Source organism: Dipodomys spectabilis, unplaced genomic scaffold (assembly GCF_019054845.1).
Source record: "Dipodomys spectabilis isolate Male_0828 unplaced genomic scaffold, ASM1905484v1 ptg000163l, whole genome shotgun sequence".
In the NCBI taxonomy this organism is placed as follows: Eukaryota; Metazoa; Chordata; class Mammalia; order Rodentia; family Heteromyidae; genus Dipodomys; species Dipodomys spectabilis.
The window spans coordinates 17973289-17997790 of NW_024870840.1; positions in this window are offsets into that span (position 1 = coordinate 17973289).

The window sequence follows — 24502 nt, forward strand, 5'->3', positions numbered from 1 at the left end:
CTCAGGGATTGAAGACAGCCTAGATATTATAGAGAAAGAACATACAACCATCCAAGACAAGTCCAAGAAATATGATAGATCTATCCAACACCTGGAAGACACCATCAGAAGGCCTAATCTAAGGATAATGGGTGTAGAGGAGCACCTAGAAACAGAAGTTAATGGTCTAGGAAATTTGTTTAACAGGATCCTAGCAGAGAACTTCCCAAACATGCAAAAAGATAGGCCTGTCCAGATACAAGAAGCCTTTAGAACCCCAAATAGACCAGACCAGAATAAGACATCCCACCGCCACATTATAATCCACACAGGATCAACTCAGAACAAGGAAAAGATCCTTAAAGCTGTCAAGGAGAAAAGGGTAATCACCTATAAAGGGAAACCAATTAGAATGACCTCAGATTTCTCAGCAGAGACAATCAAAGCAAGAAGAGCCTGGAATGATTTATGCCATGCCCTAAAAACAAACAACTATCAACCAAGAATACTGTACCCAGCTAAACTCTCCTTCATAACTGAAGGCCAAATAAAAACCTTCCATAGCAAAGAAAAATTGAAACAATACATCTCCACCAAACCAGCCCTACAAAAGATTCTTAAAGATGTCCTACACATAGAAAACCAGCAAGACCACAATAAAGGCCAAGAAACTGCACCCAAACTGAGAATCCAAGAACCATAGGAAGAACCCAGTTTTCGCAGTCCCCAAGAAGGTAGATAACATGGCAGGAACTCCCAAATACCTCTCAGTCCTATCTCTTAATGTTAACGGACTGAACTCTTCAATTAAGCAACATAGACTGTCTAGTTGGATTAAAAAACAAGACCCTTCTATCTGCTGCCTGCAGGAGTCACATCTTGCCCGTAAAAACAAACACATTTTCAAAGTTAAAGGCTGGAACAAAATCTACCAAGCAAACGGACTCCATAAACAGGTGGGAGTTGCAATCCTAATATCAGATAAAATAGACTTCAAATTAAAATTCGTGAGAAGAGATAAAGAAGGTCGCTACATACTAATTAAAGGATCTCTCCTTCAGGAGGATATTACAATTCTAAATATCTATTCGCCAAACAATGGAGCACCCAAATTTATCAAAGAAACACTACTTTCCCTCAAATCCCATATAGATCCAAAGACATTAATTGTTGGGGATTTTAACACACCACTCTCCCCACTAGATAGATCAACTCCGCAAAAACTCAACAGAGAAACCGCAGATCTAAACAGCTGCATAGATCAACTAGACTTAACAGACATCTACCGAACATTTCACCCAGCAGCACCAGAATACACGTTTTTCTCAGGAGCACATGGAACGTTTTCTAAAATAGACCACATTTTAGGTCACAAAGCAAACTTGTCTAAATTCAGAAACATTGAAGTTATACCTTGCATTCTCTCTGACCACAAGGGAATAAAATTAGAACTCAACACCAAAAGCCACCAAAGAAAGTCCGGTATCACATGGAGGCTGAACAACACACTGCTGAATCATGAGTGGGTCATGGAAGAGATTAGAAAGGAAATTCAAATGTTCATGCTATTCAACAAAAATGAACACACAAAATACCAGCTCCTCTGGGACACAGCAAAGGCAGTACTCAGAGGCAAGTTTATATTATAGCTCTGAGCTCCTACATCAACAAATTGGAGAGATCTGAAACTAACAATTTAATGACACATCTAAACCTCCTTGAAAAAGAGCAGCAAGATAAACCCCAATCCAGTAGATGGAAAGAAATAATCAAAATTAAATCAGAATTAAATGAATTAGAATCCAAAAAAACTATAGAAAGAATCAACAAAACAAAGAGTTGGTTCTTCGAAAAACTTAACAAAATTGACAGACCCTTAGCAAATCTTATCAGAAAAAGAAGAGAACACACCCAAATTAATAAACTCAGAGATGAGAATGGAAACATCACCACGGAAACAACCAAGATTCAGAACATTATAAGGGAATACTTCTCAAAACTTTATGCTGATAAGTTTGAGAACTTGACAGAAATGGACCTCTTCCTAGCAAATATTGACATGCCAAAACTAAACCAAGATGAGTTAAACTATCTTAACAGGCCCATATCAAGCATTGAAATAGAAACAGCAATAAGAGACCTCCCAGCTAAGAAAAGTCCAGGACCAGATGGTTTTACAGCGGAATTTTACAAGGCCTTCAAAGCAGAGCTCACACCAATTCTCCTCCAACTCTTCAATGAAATTGAGAGAGAAAGCTCACTACCGAACACATTCTATGAAGCCATCATAACCCTCATCCCAAAACCAGGCAGGGACTCATCAAAGAAAGAGAACTATAGACCCATTTCTTTGATGAACATTGATGCAAAACTTCTCAACAAAATTTTGGCCAACCGACTTCAACAATTCATCCAAAAAATCATACACACGATCAAACAGGATTCATTTCAGGGATGCAAAGCTGGTTCAATATACGCAAATCAATTAGTATTATTCATCACATCAACAGGAGCAAGAATAAGAACCACATGGTTATCTCAATAGACGCAGAAAAAGCATTCGACAAGATCCAACACCCCTTTATGATGAAGGTTTTGGAAAAATTAGGAATCCATGGAACATTCCTCAATACAATAAAGGCTGTATATGACAAACCTACAGCCAGCATTATACTCAATGGTGAAAAACTAAAGCCATTTCCTCTTAACTCAGGAACAAGACAAGGATGCCCACTCTCTCCACTTCTCTTCAATCTAGTATTAGAATGCCTAGCTACAGCAATAAGACCAGATGCAGACATAAAGGGGATCCAAATAGGGAAAGAAGAAATAAAACTCTCCCTCTTTGCAGATGACATGATCTTGTATTTAAAGAATCCCATAGACTCCACTCCCAAATTACTCAAGCTGATTCAAAACTTTGGCAAAGATGCAGGTTATAAAATTAACCCCCCAAAATCAATGGCTTTTCTGTATGCCAACAATGAGAAAAGTGTGGCTGAAATTAGGAAAGCAACCCCATTTGTAATAGCCCCACAAAAAATAAAATACCTAGGAATTAACTTAACTAAAGAAGTGAAGGACCTCCATGATGAAAACTTTAAAATCTTGAAAAGGAAACCAACACAGAACTTAAAAAATGGCAAAACCTCCCATGCTCCTGGATTGGAAAGATTAACATCGTGAAAATGGCAATATTTCCCAAGGCTATCTACAAATTCAACGCAATACCTATCAAAATTCCACCCCCATTCTTCAAGGAAATAGAAGAGGCAATCCAAAAATTCATATGGAACAATAAAAGACCCCGAATAGCAAAAACGCTCCTCAACGGAAAGAACACTGCTGGAGGAATATCAATACCAAATTTCAAACTCTACTATAAAGCCATAGTAATCAAAACAGCTTGGTATTGGCATAAGAACAGACCTCAGGACCAATGGAATAGAATTGAAAACCCAGAAATGAACCTACAGACCTATAGCCATCTAATCTTCGATAAGGGAGCTAAAACAATAGAATGGAAGACAGACAGCCTCTTCAGTAAATGGTGCTGGCAAAACTGGTTAACTACATGTAGAAAACTAAAGCTAGATCCTTATATATCACCCTGCACCAGAATCAACTCCAAATGGATCAAAGACCTTGAACTCAAAGCAGACACTCTGAAAACATTACAGGATGGAATAGGAGAAACCCTGGGTCTCCTTGGCTCAAGCCGAAATTTTCTGAATAGAGACCCGGAAACACAACAAATCAAAGAAAGGTTGGACAAATGGGATTGCATAAGGTTGCAGAGCTTCTGCAGGGCAAATGACATAGCTAGCAAGATCAATAGAAAGCCCACGGATTGGGAGAAGATCTTTACTAGCCATACAACGGACAAGGGTCTCATATCTAAAATATACTTGGAACTCAAAAAATTAAACCACCCAACAACAAATCCTCAAAGAAACAACTGCCCAATAAGTAAGTGGGCGAAAGACTTAAAGAGAAACTTCTCTGAAGAAGAAAGAAGGATGGCCAATAGACACATGAAGAAATGTTCAACATCCCTAGCCATAAAAGAAATGCAAATCAAAACAACATTGAGATATCACCTCACTCCAGTTAGAACAGCAAAAATCAAGAACTCTAACAACAACAGATGCTGGAGGGGATGTGGACAGAAAGGAACCTTACTTCATTGTTGGTGGGAATGTAAACTTGTTCAACCACTTTGGAAAGCAGTATGGAGGTTCCTCAAAAGACTTCACATAGAACTCCCCTATGACCCAGCAATCCCACTTTTGGGCATTTACCCTAATGTTTACAAAAAAGACCACACTAAAGGTACCAGCACAACTATGTTTATTGCAGCATTATTTACCATAGCTAAGATATGGAACCAACCCAGATGCCCCTCAGTAGATGAATGGATCAAGAAAATGTGGTATATATACACAATGGAATTCTATGCCTCCATCAGAAAGAATGACATTTCCCCATTTGTTAGGAAATGGAAAGGCTTGGAAAAAATTATATTAAGTGAAGTAAGCCAGGCCCAAAGAAACATAGGTCCCATGGTTTCCCTTATTTGTAATATCTAGTATAGGTATGAGTCAAGCGGAAAAAGTCAGAGAATGTGATGTTAGGAAAACGAACCCTCAAATATGTATTTTAATGTTTTTGTTTCTTTCATGCATGTGTTTCTAATGCATTTATAAGATTATTTCTTGGTTGCTTTGTATGTCCCTCCCCCACAGTGTAACCCCCGCTTTCACTATATTTGATGTCAGTATAACATGTGGAGGAGATGGGGACAAACAAGTCGTTTAAGGATTCAGTTGGACCTGTTGCAACAATGAGAAGTACAAAATGTCATGTCAAAACCAGCTTTACAATGTTGGTGTGGGGGGGGGTGGAGGGGGGGGTATGATTGGGTGGGGGGGAGGGGGGAGGCTGGGAAGGGAGGTGAAGGGTAAACAAAGGAGGAGGCTGCAATGCTTGGTAAGAAATGTATGCATTATCCTGCCCATGTAATTGTAACCCCTCTGTACAGTATGTTCTCAAATAAAATAAAATGAAATTAAAAAAAAAAAAGAAATTGAAGGCATATAATGAAAAACTTACAAAGATATCTGAAGCAATCTGTTAGAAGATTTGTGGCCCTCAAAATCATCCCATCCTGCTAGTGGTTGATCCTAGAGACTGAGAATGGTGGAAGAATGGGAATATATATGTGGGCATGTTCTGTCCCCAGTTTATAACCAAGGAGACCCTTGATGTGATAAAGCAGTATCATGTTATCCTGGTGAGGATGTCAAGTAGAAAGGTTTATAGACATTTAGAAAAAGAAATCATTATGTGACTGGCACCTAACATGGATTTTTGCCTTTAACTCACAGCTTTGCTTCTAAAAGTTTGGTGTCACTGGCAGAAGATAAAATGCTTAAGATATAATACTATAATAATAATTACAAAAACTTCATGAGGACAGGTATCTTTTTAATGGCCACATCCCTGCACTTATTGGCTAACACACAATAGGTAATCAATTCCTATTCCTAGAATGAATTAATAACTCTTATGTATTGAACACTCTGTGTCAGACCAGACATGGAGATAAAATTTACTACAATTACAGATGATGATTATGATAATACATATAGAGCGTACTGTGTTTCAGGTACCATTCTATCTATTAACCTCACTGAATTCTGTGGGCTGAATTGCAGCCCATCTCAGAATTCATATGTTGAAGCTTGTACCCCAGAATCTTGGAATGGGACCATATTTGCAGATAATTAGGGTAAAATGAGATCATTACCGTGGCCACCCCTACTCCATCTGACTAGTAACCTTATAAAAAGAAATAGGATGCAGACATACACAGAGAGAGAGACCATGTGAAGACTCAGGGAAGAGACACTCACCTGTAATCTAAAGAGAGAAGACTCAGCTGAAACCAACCCTGCCAACACATTGATTTAGCCTTCAGTTCCCCAGAATTGTAATATCATAGATTTCTGTTGGCTTGTCTTTTGTCTATTGTCCCTCAGTCAGTGATGCTATGATATGGTGTGTTATATGGGAATTTGATCATGAGATACAGAGAAGCAACATTTTGAGAGATCAGTTTGGAAGTCTTTATTAGGAAGTCAGTGACTACAAATGGGCACATGTCCCCAGAAAACTTATAGCCTCAAGTAACACTATTAGAAAACTGAGCCATGAAGATGGTAAAGCAGAGAAAGAGCAGGAAAAAAATCTCAACAAATCAGATCAACTCTAGTCATGTCGAAAATGAACTTTACAACTTTGGTGCGGGGTGGGGGGGGGGGCGGGGGATTGGGTGGGGGAGTGGGGGAAGCTGGGAAGGGATGGGAAGGGTAAACAAAGGAGGAGGCTGCAATGCTTGATAAGAAATGTACTCATTATCTTGCCCATGTAATTGTAACCCCTCTGTACAGTATGTTCACAAAAAATAAAAATTAAAATTAAAAAAAAATCAGATCAACTCTAATGTTGAATAGGGATTCTCTGGTGACCTGAGGAGAGTCAGGAGATACAAGGCATGGAGCAAAATGGCAGCTCAGCTGGTCAGGGGCCTAAATAGAGTCATGGTCAGGGAGCAGGAACACAGGGAGCTTGAGAGTTCAGAGAGTTTCACAAGTTCAAGGTACAGTTCTGGCAGGTCCAATAACCTATTGTCCAAGTCCCCTGCCTCTAGGAATTCAAGCATGTCCATTACCTGGGGGTGTGACCTCACCTTCATCCACCAAGAAGCCATGATGGCACCGGTTAGACCCAATTCCCTATCATCCACCACATTTTCAAGATGGTTCCAGTTAGACTCAGTATCCATATTTCAATATGGGATATACAGAAAGTGCTCAATAAGTGCTGTGTGTTCAGTATTTTATTATGCTACAATTTTTTTACCTCAATATTTGTACCATTTGTAAGGAAATGGAAACACTTTGGAAAAAATTTATAGTAAGCAAAATAAGCCAGACATAGGTTTCATGGTTTCTCTCATTTGTGGTAGGTAGAATGTGCCTATAAATCTAAAAGTAAACACACTGGATAGTAAAACAAAACAAAACACCAGGACATGATAAATTACACAGGTCTCTAGGCATTCACACACAGTGAGATCAAAGGAGGATATTCTTAGGAGAAGAACACAAAAGCACAATGCCTATGTGTATCTAATCATATAAAATAATATTTATCAAAATAAACTCCAGAAAATAGAAGCAAGAGGATTTTTTTCCATGTTGCTGTTTTTGTTTTCTTTTCCTTTTGTCTTGTTTGTTTGCTTATCTGTCTTTGGGACAGTAATGGGAGGGGCACAAAAATGGAGGAACAAAGGGCAAACAAATGCAGCAGTAGAACTCACTAGACACTATGTTGAAAATAAATTATACAATTTGTGGCTCTACAACTTGTAGGTGGAGATGAGAGGGAAAAATTGTGAGAGTATGAGGAAAGGGGTGACATTGTCCAAAAAGAAATGTACTCTTTACCTGACTTATATAACTGTAACCCTCAGTACATCACATTTATAATAACAATAAAAAATGTGAAGTGACCCAAGGGGATATTTGATACAGCAGAAGGACCCATTCATGTCAGCTCTGCTCCATACTTGGTCCTTTGTGATGAAGAAGGTATCTTAAGTGGCAGACATGTAAAAGTAAGATAAGAGCTTGCTGGCCTCAGAGAGCTGATAGTCATAGGGTTGTCACATAAAAGAAATCATGTTATATGGGAATATGATCATGATAGACAGAGAAGCCACATTTTGAGAGGTCAAATTGGGAGTCTTTATTAGGAAACCAGCGACACAGGCAGACACATGTCCCCCCAAAACTTGCAGCCACATAATACTGTTAGCAAACTGAGCCATGAGGGTAGCAGAGTAAAGAAAGAACAGGAAAGCAATCTCAACAAACCTGATCAACTATGGAGTCCTGAAGAAGGATGCCGAGATGACCCAAGGAGAGTCAGAAGACACGAGGCGTGGTGCCAAATGGAGGCTTAGGTGGCCAGGGCCTAAATAGGGTCATGATTAGGAGGCAGAGTCACAGACATCACATCAGACTAGCATGTCCAGTAACCTATTTTCCAAGTCCTGGTCCCTGCCTCTAGGAATTTAGACACACCCAACTCCTGGGAATAGGACTTCACCTTCATCCACCAAGGAGACCAGATGGCACCAATGGGACTGACTATCCTTATTTCATTCTCCACTGCTCTTATATACATAGAATCAAATGATTCTTCAGTGAGAGGGCTGTATTGAGTCCTTAGGACCATGAACCTAACCAAGTTATTATGAACCTAACCAAGTTATTAAACAAAGTTTACAAAAGAGGCCCTCTTACAAGATAAATGTAGTAAAAAATGGTGAGGCACAGCCCCTAAGAAGGTTGAAAACATGGCAGGAACTACCAAATACTTCTCAGCCCTAACTTTCAATATTAATGGATTTAACTCTCCAATTAAATGGCATAGACTGACAAATTGGATCAAAAAGCAAAATCCATTCACCTACTGTCTTTGACACATCTTGCCCATAAAAACAAACATATTCTGAAAGTGAAAGACTGGAATAAAATTTATCAAGCAAATATCCCCCAAAATAGGCTAGAGTTGCAATACTAATATCAGATAAAGGAGACTTCATATTAAAATTAGTGAGAAGAGACAAAGAAGGACATTACATACTATAAAGGGATCTCTCCTGCAGGAGGATATAACAATTCTAAACATCTCATATTAAAATTAGTGAGAAGAGACAAAGAAGGACATTACATACTATAAAGGGATCTCTCCTGCAGGAGGATATAACAATTCTAAATATCTCTACACCAAATACTGGAGTATCCAACTTCATCAAACAAATACTACTTATCCTAAAGACACACATAGATCCAAGCACATTGATTGTAAGTGACTGTAACACATCCCTGTTGCCTCTGGATAGATCATCCCAGCAAAAACTCAACATAAAAACCTAGAAACTAAATAATTGCATTGACCAACTAGGATTAACAGACATCTACAGAATATTTTACCCAGCAGCATCAGAATATGCATTCTTCTCAGCAGCACATGGAACATTCTCCAAAAAGGATATTTTAGGTCACAAAACAAGCCTGTGCAAATTCAGAAGTATTGAAATCATTCCCTGAAATCATTCAGACCACAATAGAATAAAATTAGAGCTCAACACCAAAAGCCATCATAGAAATTTCTCTAACTCATGGAGACTGAAGAACACCTTGTTGAATAGACTGTGAGTCATTGATGATATCAGAATGGAAATTCAAATGTTTATGGAATTTAACAACAAACACAAAAAATACCAGCTCCTCTGTGACACAGCAAAGGCAGTACTCAGAGGAAAATTTATAGCTCTGAGAACCTATAACAACGAATTGGAGAAATCTTAAATCAACAATTTAATGTTGTACCTTAAGCTTCTTTTGTATAGCAATTTTTATTGTGATTAAGTGATTACATAAATTTCACAAATTTCACAGTATTGTGAGATAGTGATACTTAGTTAAAGTCACAAACACATTCTAACCTTCATGGGGCAAATTGTCTTTATTGTGGTCTATAAAGTTTAAGCTTCTTGAAAAAGAGAAACAAACCAAACCCTAAACCAATAGATGGAAACAAATAATCAAACTTAAATTAGAAATAAATGAATTAGAGAACAAAAAAACCGAATGACATAGAATTAACAATACAAAGAGTTGGTTCTTTGAGAAAATTAACAGAATTGACAGACCTTTAGCAAATCTGACCAATAAAAGAAGAGAACACACTCAAATAAATAAAATTAGAGACAGAAATGGGAGCATCACTACAGATACAAGCAAGATCCAGAACATTATGAAGGAATACTTTGCAAGCCTTTATGCTAACAAATTGGACAATCTGAAAGACATGGAAGAAGTCCTAGCAAATGTTGATATACCCAAACTAAACCACAATTTAAACCAGCTAAAGTAGGCCAATAACAAGTAATGGAATAGAAATGGCAATAAAAGACCTCCCATCCAAGAAAAGCCCAGGACCAGATAGATTCACACCCAAATTCCTTAAGGCCTTCAAAGGAGAACTCTCTCCAAAATTCCTCAAAGTCTTCAATGAAATTGAAAGTGAAAAATCACTACCAAATTAATTCTATGAAGCCAGCATAACCTTCATCCCCAAACCAGATAGAGACTCATCAAAGAAAGAGAACTATAGACCCATCTCTTCAATGAACTTTGATGCAAAACTTCTAAATAAAATTTTGGCCAACCAAATTCAACAACTAACCAAAAACAAAAACAAAACAAAACATACACTATGACCAAATGGGATTCATTCCTGGGATGCAAAGCTGGTTCAATATATGCAAATCAATTAATGTAATTCAACACATCAACAGGAGCAAGGACAAGAACCATATGATAATCTCAATAGATGTAGAAAAAAGCATTTGACAAGATCCAACACCTCTTTATGATAAAAGCTCAATATAATAAAGGCCATATATGACAAGCCTTCGGCAAGCATTATATTTAATAGTGAGCATTTAAAACCATTTACTCTAAAATCAGGAACGAGACAAGTATGTCTCTCCACTCCTCTTTAATATAGTACTGGAATTCCTAGATAGAGCAGTAGGAAGAGACAAATATAAAGGGAATACAAACAGGGAAAGAAGTAAAACTCAGTCTCACACAGATTCTCCACCCAAGTTACTTGAGCTGATCTGAAACTTTAGCAAAGCTACAGAGTACAAAATTAATGCACAAAAATCAGTAGCTTTTCTATATACCAACAATGAGAAGAGGGAGACAAATCAGGAAAGCAACTCCATTTTAATATCCCCCACTCCCCAAAAAGCCCATGTAAGTATTAACCAAAGATGTGAAGGACCTTTATGATGAAAACTTAAAAAACCTGAAAAAGGAAATTAAAACAGATTTAAGGAAATGATAAGCCTCCCATGCTTCTGGATTGGAAAGATTATCGTGAAAATGGCAACACTGCCCGAAGCTATCTACAAATCAAAATCCCAACAACATTCTTCAATGATATAGAAAAAGCAATCCAAAAATTCATATGGAATAATAAAGGACCTCAAGTAGCAAAAACAATCCTTAGCAGGAAAAACAGTGCTGGAGGAATATCAATACCAAACTTTAAACACTATTACAAAGCTGTAGTAATAAAAGCAACTTGGTACTGGCACAAAAACAGACCTGAGGACTAATGGAATAGAAGACCCAGAAATAAACACACAGACTTAATATTTGATAAGGGATCCAAAAACACAGGATGGATGAAAGACAGGCTCTTCAACAAATGACGCTGGCAGAATTGGCTATACACATGCAGAAAACTGAAGTGAGATCCTTTTATATCACCTTGCACCAGAATCAATTCCAAATCGATCAAAGTCCTGAATGTAAGACCAGATACCATGAAATATTACAGGAATGGATAGGAGAAACACTAGGACTCCTTGACATAGGTCAATACTTCCTAAGTAAAGATCCAGAAGCAGAACAACTCAAAAAGACTGGATAAATGGGACTGTATCAAGCTAAAGAGTTTCTGCATGACCAAGACTACAGGTAGTAAGATAAATGGAAAACCCACAGAATGTGAGAAGATCTTTACTATCTATGCATCAGACAAAGCCCTCATATCCAAAATATACTTAGAGCTCAAAAAGTTAAACCCCCAAAAACAAATCCTCAAGGAAAACAACAACTCCATTTATAAGTGGGCTAATGACTTAATGAGAGACTTCTCTGAAGGAGATACATGGTCAAAAGACACATGAAGAAATAAATATTCAACATCTCTGGCCATAAAAGAAATGCAAATCTAAAGAACACTGAGATTCTGCTTCATCCCAGTTAGAATGGCTATGATCAAGAAAACTAATTTTAAAAAAAGATGCTGGTGGGGATATGGCCAAAAAGGAACACTACTGCACTGTTGGTGAGAATGTAAACTGGTTCAGCCACTGTCTCAAAGGACTAAATGTAGAGCTTCCCTATGACTCAACAATCCCACTCCTGGACATTTGCCCAAATGACCACAAATCAGCCCACACTAAAGCCACCTGCACAACCATGTTCATTGTTTACCATAGCTAAAATATGGAATCAACCCAGATACTTATCAGAGGATGAATGGACCAAGAAAATGTGCGACACACACACACACACACACACACACACACACACACACACACACACACTAGAATTATATCCTTCCATCAGAAAGAATGGTATTGCCCCATTGGTAAGGAAATGGAAAGACATGAAAAAATTATATTTAAGCGAAGTAAGCCCCAGAAACTTAAGCTCCATTGTTTCTCTCATTTATACTAGAATATGCCTATGCTTTTCTGAGGAGACAACACAATAGCTCAATAGGTTGAGAGAGAAAGATGAGGAATGGGAAGCCCAAGAGGACTGGGGGCAGAGCCTGGTTGGCACTCAGAATCTCACTTTATGACTCCATGTCCTCATGGTAAGAAGCATTGTTGAGGCCACTTTCCAAAAGAAGTTTGCTAACTTAAATGTGAACAAGACAGACAGCGTCATTTCAGGGAATCTTATTGGGGTGTAAGTTCCATGAGGTCAGCCCTCACATCTGCCCTGTCATGTCTGCATTGCGATGCTCTGCTCTTGGCACACAGAAATGCCTCTCTCTGTTTGCACTGTGAGGGAGTGAGTGGATGTCTCTACCGACGGAGAGAAGACAACCAGGGTACTTGAAACTTTGAATTGCTGAGTGGACACAGCAGTAGTTGTGGTTGAAAGGTGACAGTCATAAGTATAGGTGTTTCAAAAAGGTAAATTTCTCCTGCCACAGCAACATAACTTCTTCATCTGCCACACCAAAGCAAACTGCAACTTCTTTTCCTCCTCCTCCTCCTCCTCCTCCTCCTCCTCCTCCTCCTTCTCCTCCTCCTCCTCCTCCTCCTCCTCCTCCTCCTCCTCCTCCTCCTCCTCCTCCTCCTTCTCTTTCTCCTGCTTCTCCCCCTCCTCCTCCTCCCCCTCCTCCTCCTTCTCCTCTACCTCTTATTTCTCCTCTACCTCCTCCTCCTCCTATTCCTTGTTTTCCTTCTCTTCCTCCTTGTCCTCCTTCTCCTCCTGGGATCATTGAGGTTTCAACTTTTACTGGGTGTGACTATCACTTGAGCCATGCCTCCAGACCAGTGTTTCACTGGTTATTTTTGAGATAGGGTCTTGCTTCATGTAGAGGTGTCTAGTATAGAAGCTGGGATCCAACTACTTTAGGCTTCTTGTTGAGTTTGCAGCCATCAATGCCCCATCTGGCTTCCGTCATTGAGGATTTCTGCCTAGACTAGCCTGAAACTGTAATTTTCTTGGTCTTAGATTCCCATGTAGGTGAATATGACAGGTGTGCGTGTACCACAACAGCCAGCTGTGGGTTGAGAAGGGGCTCTCACAAACTTTTCTCTCTTTTTTCTTAGTAAAAGAATTATTATTTTTTTATTGTGAAAATACTGTACAGAGAGGTTACAATTACATGGGCAAGATAATGAGTGCATTTCTTATCAAGCATTGTAGCCTTCTCCTTTGTTTCCCCTTCCCATCCCCTCCGCCCCCCCAACCCTCCTCCCCCCACCCCCCACAACAAACTTTTCTGAGGCTAGCTTCAAACCAAGATCTTGCCAGTCTCAGTCCATCTAGTAGCTTTGATTACAAGCATGAGCCAGTGGTACCTGTTCAGTCCTACAAATGAAGACGTGAACAGTGAGTCATCAGCTTGGTGTCCCTTTGAACAATCAAGCCTAAGGCTGGTAGTTTTTATCAGGGTGAACTTGCAAAGATTTACTACTGGTTGAGGTAAGTCCCTTTCAGATCCGTTTTGCTGCAAGAAGAGCAAAGCCTTCTGATGGAAAAGATTTGTATGTTGGAATGACGTTTGTAAATATTCAAGTACTGTAACAGCTACTTAGAGACTTTAGTTGGAAAGCAGTTGAGTGTGCAAATGTCTAAAGGGTAATATCTAAAAGTAGGAGAAATGCTTGCCATCTGGGCCCCCATGTACATCTGTCTCTTTCCCTTGAAATCCCCTTACATTTCAGGAAGAATAATAATGACCAATAACATCTTTCTGATGAGACTGATCAGGGTAGTTTCAACCCCCAAGGAAAGGCAGGGCAGAGGCTCACAAGTCAGACCCTCCAACCGCAATGAAGACAGTTACCTGCAGTGAGGAGACTGCCCCTCTGGAGAAAAAAGAATCAGCTCTTAGGAACCAGAATGTTCCCTGCTCCCCTCAAGTTAACCACTTCTGTGGAACCCCCTCTGAAATCCAGAACTGAAACAATGAGCAACTGCCTCTCTCTTCCTGCTCGAATTCTCCCTCCAAATCTTGAGCACGTGCTGAAATGCTTACTTTGTCTCTCCCCACAGTGTGCCCTTGCCATACAACAGATCTCCGTTTTCTGCCTTCCCACTGCTTGTCTCTTTATTTGGTGTATTGGAGAAAGTGGCTTGGACTTGACTTATGGAGTTCTTGCAGTTGGGTCTCTGTCCTAGTTCCCTGGTCACGACTTTAAATTGGTGTCTTTTCTGCTTTGTGATCTTAGATGCATTATGCATTCTTCCAGATGTTCAGATTGTTCATTAATAGCATGAACTTTTAATAACTAAGTGTAAAGGTCAGGCTTGAGTTTTGTTGCTTATAACAAGGGGAAAAACCCTCAGCTATCATTAACTTAAAGGAAATGGAAATGTGATTTTTACTCTTCCCCAAAAGTGATCTAGAGATGGGGAGGCTAGGGCTGGTATGAAATTCCCTCTATGTCTTCTTCCCTTTACCTGTGGTTCCAGCCTTGAAGGAGCCCCTGACATCATGTCCACATCTGAGGCTGTGCAGGTGGGAAGGGGATATAGATTTTTATCCCTGCTGGTCTTTCCTCTGTTGCGATATACTGGCCACAGCTTAGTCTCATGGCTAGGACAGAATGCCATTTGTTCCCCTCCCCCAAATATGAGCGTTCTGTCTCTAAAGAAGGAAGACAGAAGAATATTTTGGTGCAATTGTTAGCATCTGCTTCTCTTCCCTCTCTTTCTACCCAAGAGGTAGAAGAATATAACCCATGATGAATGCCTTGGCATAGTAGATGCTCATTAAATAGTCATTGTATTCCCTGTAATTTGTAGGGAGATGAGACTTCAATATGGCAATAGGGAAAGATCGTAGTCAACCATTCTTCCCAAGAGGACTTTCTATATGGAAGACAGAGGAAGAATTTGAACTTGCTAAAATGGCATTATTATAAGAGCATTACAGAATAGAGGAAAATAAAAAGATGATTATAATTTCTACTTGTAGAAGACGTGTGACAGACATTATATTTAGTGCTTGGCCTGAATTATCCTACTAAATTCTAACCATCATCTCATGAAATAAAGGCTGTATTTTGTTCTGTTTGACAAAGAAAGAAAATGGAACCTTGAATGGTTCAGTGTGTTGCCTCTGGTCAGTTAAGTCCTAAGTGGTTAATGCGAGATGTACATTCAAGAACATCAGGTGTTGAGTCTGTTGGTTCCAATCATTAGACTGTATTGTCAAGCCATTCGTTCAGTCCTACAAATATATATCACTACTGTGTGCATCCACTGAATCTCTACTTTATAGCTGGTATTGTTTTGGAGTTTGAGTATATGGAAGTCAACAATACAACTAGGAAAACTCTTTCTTAATTTTATTTATTTAGGTGTGCTGAGGTATGAACTCAGAGACTTAGATTTGCCCAGCCTTGCTTTCATTTGCTTTTCAGATAGATCTTTATGGTTTGTCTGGGTCTTGCCTCAGACCATGATCCTCTTTTTTTAATTAAATATATTTTTTATTGTAAAGATACTATACAGAGGAGTTACAGTTACATGAGTAAGGTAATGCGTACATTTCCTATAGAGCATTGTTACCCCCTCCTTTGTTTTTCCTCTACCATTTCTCTCCAACTCTTCCCTCCCCTGCCCCAAGTTGTAAAGTTCATTTTCAACATAGTATCTTGTACATCTCATTGTAACAATGGGTCATCCGTATCCTTATTTCAGCATTTTGTTATTTCCCTTCCCCTCCCCAAATTAGAAAAATGTATATACAAGATGCAGGGCACTGGAATCAAATACAGTGAAAACAAGGGTTATACCATGGAGGAAGAACATACAAAAGAAACAGAAAAATCACATAGTATACTATAAGTACATTAAAAACAACAGCAACAAAGATAAAACCTCTTGTGTCCCTGTCTTGGGGCATGATCCTCTTATCTCTGCCTCCCCAGTAAATGCAATTATAAGCACGTGCCATCTTGCCTGGTCTAGGTGAGAGCCATGATGTCAACATATTCATAGGCCAGCAGAGGGAAGAAGATAGAACTAATTGTGGCCATAAGTGACCACAATAAATGTAGACCAATATGAGTGGCACAAAGGGAGGGGAACAAATGCACAGAAGATGACTTGGCTGGAGCAAAGAGGTTCCTTTAGCTAGGGTGGTCCAGTCCAGGAAGGTTGTTCTCAGCCAGGAACTGCATAATCAGAACCAAGCAATGATATGGGGTGAAGAGACAGGTAGACAGAGCTGTGAGTCCTGAGGGAAGGTGTCTGGGTTTCTTTGAGGAAGGAAATGAGATACCCTGGCTCCTTTCTACCTACCCACCCATACCAAGGGAGAATCAAAGCTAATCTTACAGGTGATGGTGACATCTCATGCTTACTTAAACAACTGTCTGAGATGCAAGATGGGGCTGGGGCTATGGGAGCTGCCACTGTGGGGCCCTGGAGGTCTGTACAGAGACAGGACAGCCATGTGTGCTCCTCCTCTGTGTGAACTTCAAGGCCACTGACCCCTCCAACCACCCACCAGCCGATTTTTCTTGAACGCCAAATGACGGAAGATAGAAAATTAAGCCAGAACCCGAGCACTTCTTCTGCTGTTGGTTTCCTTAATTGTATTTCCTACACATTCTTTATAAATAGATTTAAGCAAGACGCTATGTTCTTTAAATTGTGCATTTCGGTTGTTATGGAAACGGCTGCTTTTATTTCTGCTCCCCCACCTCCCTCCCTCCCTCCCCAGCTTAGCCATAAAATAGAAGTTAGCACTTGCTTTTTATTTTATTTCATTATTGTATTTTTTTTTCAGACAGGTGAATTATCTGCTAACCTTGATCTCCAGGAAGGGCTTCATGAGTGGGTCAGAATAACCTGCAGACGCCATCCGGTAAGCGGCTACAATTCTCAGAAGACATGTTCATCCTTGCTAACCCTTCAAACAGTAAGTGCCTTACTGCACGGATTCGATGAGTGTTGGAACTAACGAGGAATCTCTGAAGACACAGCCCTCACAACAATAACTGCAAATCACCTCGCCGTGTGCATTCAATGCATTAATTAGTCTCTGAAGGATCCTTGGAATTAAATCATCTGTTTGACAACATTTAGTGAACATTAATACCGAGCTGGGGCAGACACAGGTGAGCATCCAGAGCCTGCCACATGGAAGGGACTATGTGAAATGCATAAAGGCTCTCTCTTCTTCTAGGTTGTTGGGCGACTTGAAGGGGTGTTTAACAGTCGCAAGGTTCCACGCTCATGATTGGTGAGGGATGCTGTGTGTTGTAAGAACAGGTGCTGGGTTCCATCCCATCTCCCCTAGTGCCAATACTGGGGCTTGAACTCAGGGCCTCATGCTTTTTGTGGCTGATTGGCTCCAGGCTGGTACTCTACCCACTTGAGCCACCACTCCACTCTGGCTCTCTATGATTAGTTGGACATAAGCGTCTCTCAGATTTATCTGTCCAGGCTTGGCTTCAAACCATGGTCCTCAGATCTCAGCTTCCTGAGTAGCTAGGATTACAGGCGTGAGCCACTGGCTCCCCCTCTCCTCGTTTTTGCAAGCATTGCGAAAACTAAAAGCAGAGTTGTAGGAAGGAGGTTCTTGGCCAAGACAGCATGGCTGTTCAGCGGCAGAAGTAGCATGGGACTCACTCTCGTGGCTTTCTCTTCCATTGCATGGGCTATCCTGCGCTCCTGAAATGTCTACAGGCTCAGGAGTAGCTTGGTGCTCCAGACTGAGGGTGTGTTTTCCCTGGTCACATGTCGAACTTCTGTCCCTTGCTGGGACAATGTTAGAAGGTGGAGCCTTTGGGAATGTCGAGGCCATGAGACCTTACCCCATGAACGGCATCCATGCCCTCACCACAGAGGTACTGGGGAGCTTGCTTGCCTCTTTTACACCAGAGAAGGTCCTGTCTGAGCACCAGGAAATGATCCAGTTACTAATTCTATGGGGCACCCTGATCTAGACTCCCTGGCCCCTAGGATTGTGAGAAATAAATGTTGTGTCGGCCTCTTGTCTGTGGAACTTTTCTCACAGCATCCCAAAGGGATGGAAAGTGTTAGAGATCATGTTAAATGCCAATTCTGATTCTCTAGGTCCGGGGTAGGGCTTGAAATTCTGCCCTGGTCTAGGGTACACAACGTAATATGCTAACTCTAAGGCGTCTCTAAAGCTATTTGATAAACACAGAGCAGAGTAAACGTTGAATTCAATGCAGAGTACTTACAGGGCATTCACTATGAGCCATTGAATTCATTAGGTGCTGGAATACAGCAATGAGAATGACAGCATGTACTCATGGAGCCCACACCCAGGAGGGCTAAGGAGATGCTAAAGAAAAGTAGTTGTTCATGAGCAGAAGATGACAAGGGCTACAGAGGAAAATCAGATCAGAGAAGGAGAATAGATAGTGTCACTATGGGACAGGGTACAATTACAAATAGGCAAGAAAGTCTTCTTTGCTGATACAGAGTTGAAAGGGGAACATAACGTGTAGGGACAAGGAATGCAGTTGGCTTAGGAGAGAGTGGCCATTCCCTCTCGAGTCCTGCCCCCCCCCTAATGGGAGGAAATCAAGACGTGTTTGTTCATTCCTTGCAGGTGTGCGGTCCACCCTGGAAGATTTAGAATCGTCTTCTGTGGGTGTATAGTTGGCAAGGAGCTGGGTGATGGGAGATGAAAAACGTATCAGAAAGGGTGTTTAAATTAGGAGCCATTTGACAAGTGAGAATTAGCTAAATCCAGCCATTTGCAGATGGCTTTTATGGGATGTGGGACTCAAGGCCTAGTCCATTGAAAGCCTGTTTCAGGAATGAGCTAGTTATGGACAGACATGCTGTTCCGAGAGTAACATGCCTAACACTAAGATCACATTTGATGGATAAATGCATTTAAAAAAAAAAGAACGACATCACCTAAGACCTGGACTAAACTCTGGAGAAAGTGAGAGATATTGCACTTAGATATTGCATACTCACCTACTTTTACTAATCCAGGAATTAAGGCTTAGAAAGAACCAGTCAATCACTTCTCCATGTGAAGAGTTCATTGCTGTTCCTGTTCTGCTAGCTGGAAATTAGAGTCATGGCCACAATTGAAAGATGTCATCCAGCCATATGAAGTAGCGAGCATTGGACAGATGCATCAGAAATGCTAAAGAAAGCGGTCAAGCCGGCTAGACAAACGCCGCAGCAGAAATAATAGGCCAATTCTAAGGCCCTGGTCTGTGTTGGTTCCTCATCCTTCCTCCTCTCTGTCCTATTTGTCTTCGCTCCTTCTCTTCCTCCCCTCTCTTCCCCTTCCTTTGTTCCCTCTTTCCCTCCCTTTCTCTTTCTCCTCCTTTCATTCCTTCTCTCCTTCCTTCTCCCTTCCTTCTTTCTTTCCTTCCTTTTCCTTTCCTCCTTCCCTCCCTTCTTCCCTCTTTATCCCTCTTCCTCCCTTCCTTCCTATGTTTCTCTATCTCTTCTTTCCTTCTTCTCTCCTCTGCTTTTGACCCCTCCCTCCTTTCACTGACACCCAATGAACATCTGCTAGACATCAGGAATGTGGGAAGTATTAAGGTAAAGCAAGCACAGACCCCCTAAGGGCCTGTTGACATAGCTTATAGGTGAGAACGAGATGCAGACTTAAAATGGAGGCGGAAGTGTTCCATGTCACCCGGTGGCCACAATACCAGTGCGTACCATGCGAGCAAGGGGTTGAAGAGGATGACTTGAGTTCCAAAATACCATGTGCTGGCTGCAAGATCTGGACCTGCTCCACCTCTCTGAGCTGTAAAATGGGAACTATGGGATTGATTCTTCTTCTTCATGGGTGGTGGAAGGATGGTACTTCTGGTGAGGCTGCTATGGATTGTGGTAAAGTCTGCACGTTGGTCCTATTTGGCCAAGATATTCCTGGAGGAGAGGGAGCAGCCTTCCTCCTTCAGAAGCAGAGAAAGCTGATGGCTGTAGCGAGATATCTATCTAAATGGGATTCTGCCATTGGCTCATCCTTGTAATGGAATGTAGATGGTCCAGTTTGGGGCTGATTGAAAATTTCTGCCTCTGTAAGGCAGTGGTTTGGGCTCCTGTATATCTCTTTTCTCTAGCTGCCATCCTTCAGTATTAGAGGTCAGAAGTCTGAAATGTGTTTCATTGGGCTAAAATCAAGTTAGTGGCTAGTCCTTGTTCTTGTTGGAAGGCCTAGAGAAGAGTCCAGTCCCTAGATTTTCCCAGCTGTGGAACTACCAGAACTCCTGGGCTCTGAATCCCACTTTGAAGTCATCAGTGTGGCCTGGTGATTCTTTGACTCTGATCTCCTGAGGCTGTGTGGGATAACCTTACTTTTTCTGTGATGTCCCTATTGCCATGTAAATTAACACTCACAGATTCAGGAGGGAGGGGTGGCAGTATTTTTTTTTCCTACTACTCATGAGGAATCTGTTTTTCACAAAGACACTTTACTGGGTTGGACAGAGAGAGGGACCTCTTTCCCCTTGCTTGGTCTCTGCAGAATCTCGACTGGGTACCACTTCCAATGCCATCCAAGGCAGCACTGTTCATGAAGGTTCCTGGGGGCAGGAAGAGGACAGAGAAATACACAGTGTTGTCTTGTACTAGCCAGGTGTCTCACTACCAACTGGTTCATCCTGGCAATTTGATGTGGTCTCTCTCTCTCTCTCTCTCTCTCTCTCTCTCTCTCTCTCCCTTTAATCCTGTGATTTTTTTCAAGAACGTGTCAACAATTTTTTAATTAGTTTTGTTGTTGAGAAAAATATTAATGGAGAAATGAAAGGAGCAAATGCAGAAGGAATTGCGGGGAGAGTGTGAAGGGAGTTTGGCATGTGATATGTGGGACTATTCATGAAGTATCTTCTTCCAATTCACCTGGACTTTCCAATCTGAATCTCTGGCTCTTATAGGCAGTCAGGATTGGCTTTTTTTTTTTTTTCCATTGAGCTAACAGAATTAATGATTCTGACTCTCACATTGGAATGTGTAAGGTGGCTCTTCAGAGCAACTATACCACCGTGGTTGGCCGCCCCCTAGTGGACAGGACAGATTCTGAACAACTCTGAACATGGATAAAGTGGATGAAGAGTTCAGGTGAAAACAGGTTCCCTTCTCCCAGAGTGATTACCCAGGCAAAAGGACCCATGCTCCTTCTCCTGTGCTCCTCACAATCTTTATGTACCTGCCCCCTTTTATGGTACAACCTCAGGGCTGCATCAACAGAAAGACTACACGGATGTGCTCAGGTTGTTCAGGGCTAGAGTTATGGAAAGCTGCAGGCTGGAAAATGAATTGGATTAAGGACAGAGTATTTTTCCATCAGCACAAAAAAGGAGCCATAACTCAGTATAGACTTTCTGCTTCTGTTGAATTAGACCTTAGTGTTCCCTGTGGGCTGAGCAGGGGATGCCTGTGGGTGGTGAACAGAAAGAAAAGAGGCTCAAAAGAGAAATGTCTTCATGGCACAGCTCTAGCCACAGAAATAGGAAATATGCTGCAATAAACATAGTCGTGCTGGTAGCTTTAGTGTGGTCTTGTTTGTAAACATTTGGGTAAATGCCCAAAAGTGGAATTGCTGGATCATAGGGGAGCTCTATGTGGAGTCTTTTGAGGAACCTCCATACTACTTTCCAAAATGGTTGAACAAGTTTACACTCCCACCAACAATGCAGTAGAGTTCCCTTCTGTCCACATCCCCTCCAGCATCTGTTATTATTAGAGTTCTTGATTTTTGTCATTCTAACTGGAGAGAGGTGGTATCTCAATGTTGTTTTGATTTGCATTTCTTTTATGGCTAGGGAGGTTGAGCATTTCTTCATGTGTCTATTGGCCATCCTTCTTTCCTCTTCAGAGAAGTTTCTCTTTAAGTCTTTAGCCCACTTATTTATTGGGCAGTTGTTTCTTTGAGGATTTGTTATTGGGGGATTTAATTTTTTGAATTCCAAGTATATTTTAGATATGAGACCCTTGTCAGTTGTATGGCTAGAGAAGATCTTCTCCCAATCCGTAGGCTTTCTATTGATCTTGCTAGCTATGTCCTTTGCCATGCAGAAGCTCTGCAACTTCATGCAATCCCATTTGTCCAACCTTTCTTTGGTTTGTTGCTATAGCTAAGATATGGAACCAACCCAGATGCCCCTCAGTAGATGAATGGATCGAGAAAATGTGGTATATATACACAATGGAATTTTATGCCTCCATCAGAAAGAATGACATTGCCCCATTTGTTAGGAAATGGAAAGACTTGGAAAAATTATATTAAGTGAAGTAATCCAGGCCCAAAGAAACATAGGTCCCATGGTTTCCCTTATTTGCAATATCTAGTATATGTCTGAGTCAAGCAGAAAAGATCAAATAAGCTGATTTTAGGGAAATGAACCCTAAGATATGTATTCAAATGTTTTTTTCTTTCATATGATTGTTTCTAACACATTTATAAGATTACTTCTTTGTTGCTTTGTATGTCCCTCCCCCACCGTATAACCCCTGCTTTCACTGTATTTGATGCCGGTATAATTTGCAGAGGGGAAGGGGAAAAACAAATTGTTTAAATAGGGATACAGGTGGACCCATTGCAACAATGAGATGTACAAGTCGTTATGTCAAAAACGAACTTTACAACTTTGGTGCGGGGGGGGGGGCGGGGGGGAAGGGGGGAGGATTGGGTGGGGGAGCAGGGGGAGGATGGGAAGGGGAAACAAAGGAGGAAGCTACAATGCTTAATAAGAAATGTACTGATTATCTTGCCCATGTAACTGTAACCCCTCTGTACAGTATTTTCACAATAAAAAATAAAATAAATAAATAAGATAAAATCAATAAAAAAAAGAAATAGGAAGTATGGTCCAGTACAACCAAGCTGCCATAAGAAAATGCCTGACTCAGTGTCTTCAGCAACAGTTATTTGTTTCCTTTCTGGAGGCTAGAAGTCTGAGATCAAGGTATTGGCAGCGTAGTTTCTCCTGAGGTCTTTCTCTGTACTGTATAGAAGGCCTGTTAGCATATGGTCATCCTCTGTGCTCTACATTCCCTCTCCATCTTCCTCCTTCCCTTTCTCTCTCTCTTTCTCTCTTCCTCAGCAGGGTCTTGCTTTGTAGGACAGGCTGGCTTAGAACTCATTATAAATCCTAAGCTAGCCTTGAACTTCCAATCCATTTGCCTCTATCTACTGAGTACTGGTATTACGAGCACAAACCATTAAGTCTGTTGATTCTCTTAAAAGGGCACCTGTCTTGTTACACTAGAATCCTGTCCTTATGACTTATCTTTATCTATAAAGGCTCGACGTCTTATTTTGGGTTAGAACTTCAGTGTATAAATTTCAAAGAGGCACAACTCAGCTTACTATCAGAACTGTGTTCCTTGGCAGAATCATAAATAACTTGTAGGCAGAAATGCCTACTTGGACAAACAGCTACTGGAGATCATCTTTATTCTAGAAAAGATACCCTGGAAACATATGCAGTGTGGCAAAAATACACACCACAAAGAATTTTCACTAAAATCCTCCCCAGAAGAAATATCATCAGGAAAAGAAAAGAGATCTCTGGAGAAATTCCTTTCTAGGAAAAAAACAATGCCTAAAAGGAAATAATTGCTGAAAACTATGCACAGGGAAATGTATCTGCTGGGAGATAACACAGTCAGCATGCATCACTTCTACTGAAGCATATTCTGAATATGGGTAACATACTCAGTAGGAAAATCTATTCCCACCGTGGCCAACCAACAAAGTAACGCTGATTCTGTGTATATTGTATCATGCACTCTTCTTTGCTTTTTTTCTTTATTTGTTTCATCATGCGTCCTTCTAAGGCTCACAAATCCACTTACTCCTCCTAAGAGCTTTATGAAGGGAGCTCTTTGTTTATTTCTTTTTTGTGCCACTGCCGAGCTTGAACTCAGCACCTGGGCACTGTGCCTTTCTTGTTCAAGGCTAGCACTCTACAACTTGATTTACAACTCCACCTCCACTTTTCTAGTTGTTAGTTGGAAATAAGGGTCTCATGGACTTTCTTGCTGTGGGCTGGATTTGAACTATGATCCTTAGAACTGAGCCTCTTGAGTAGGTAAGATAACAGATAGGAACCATCACCTCCTGGCAAGATGATATTCTTGTATGCTCTTAT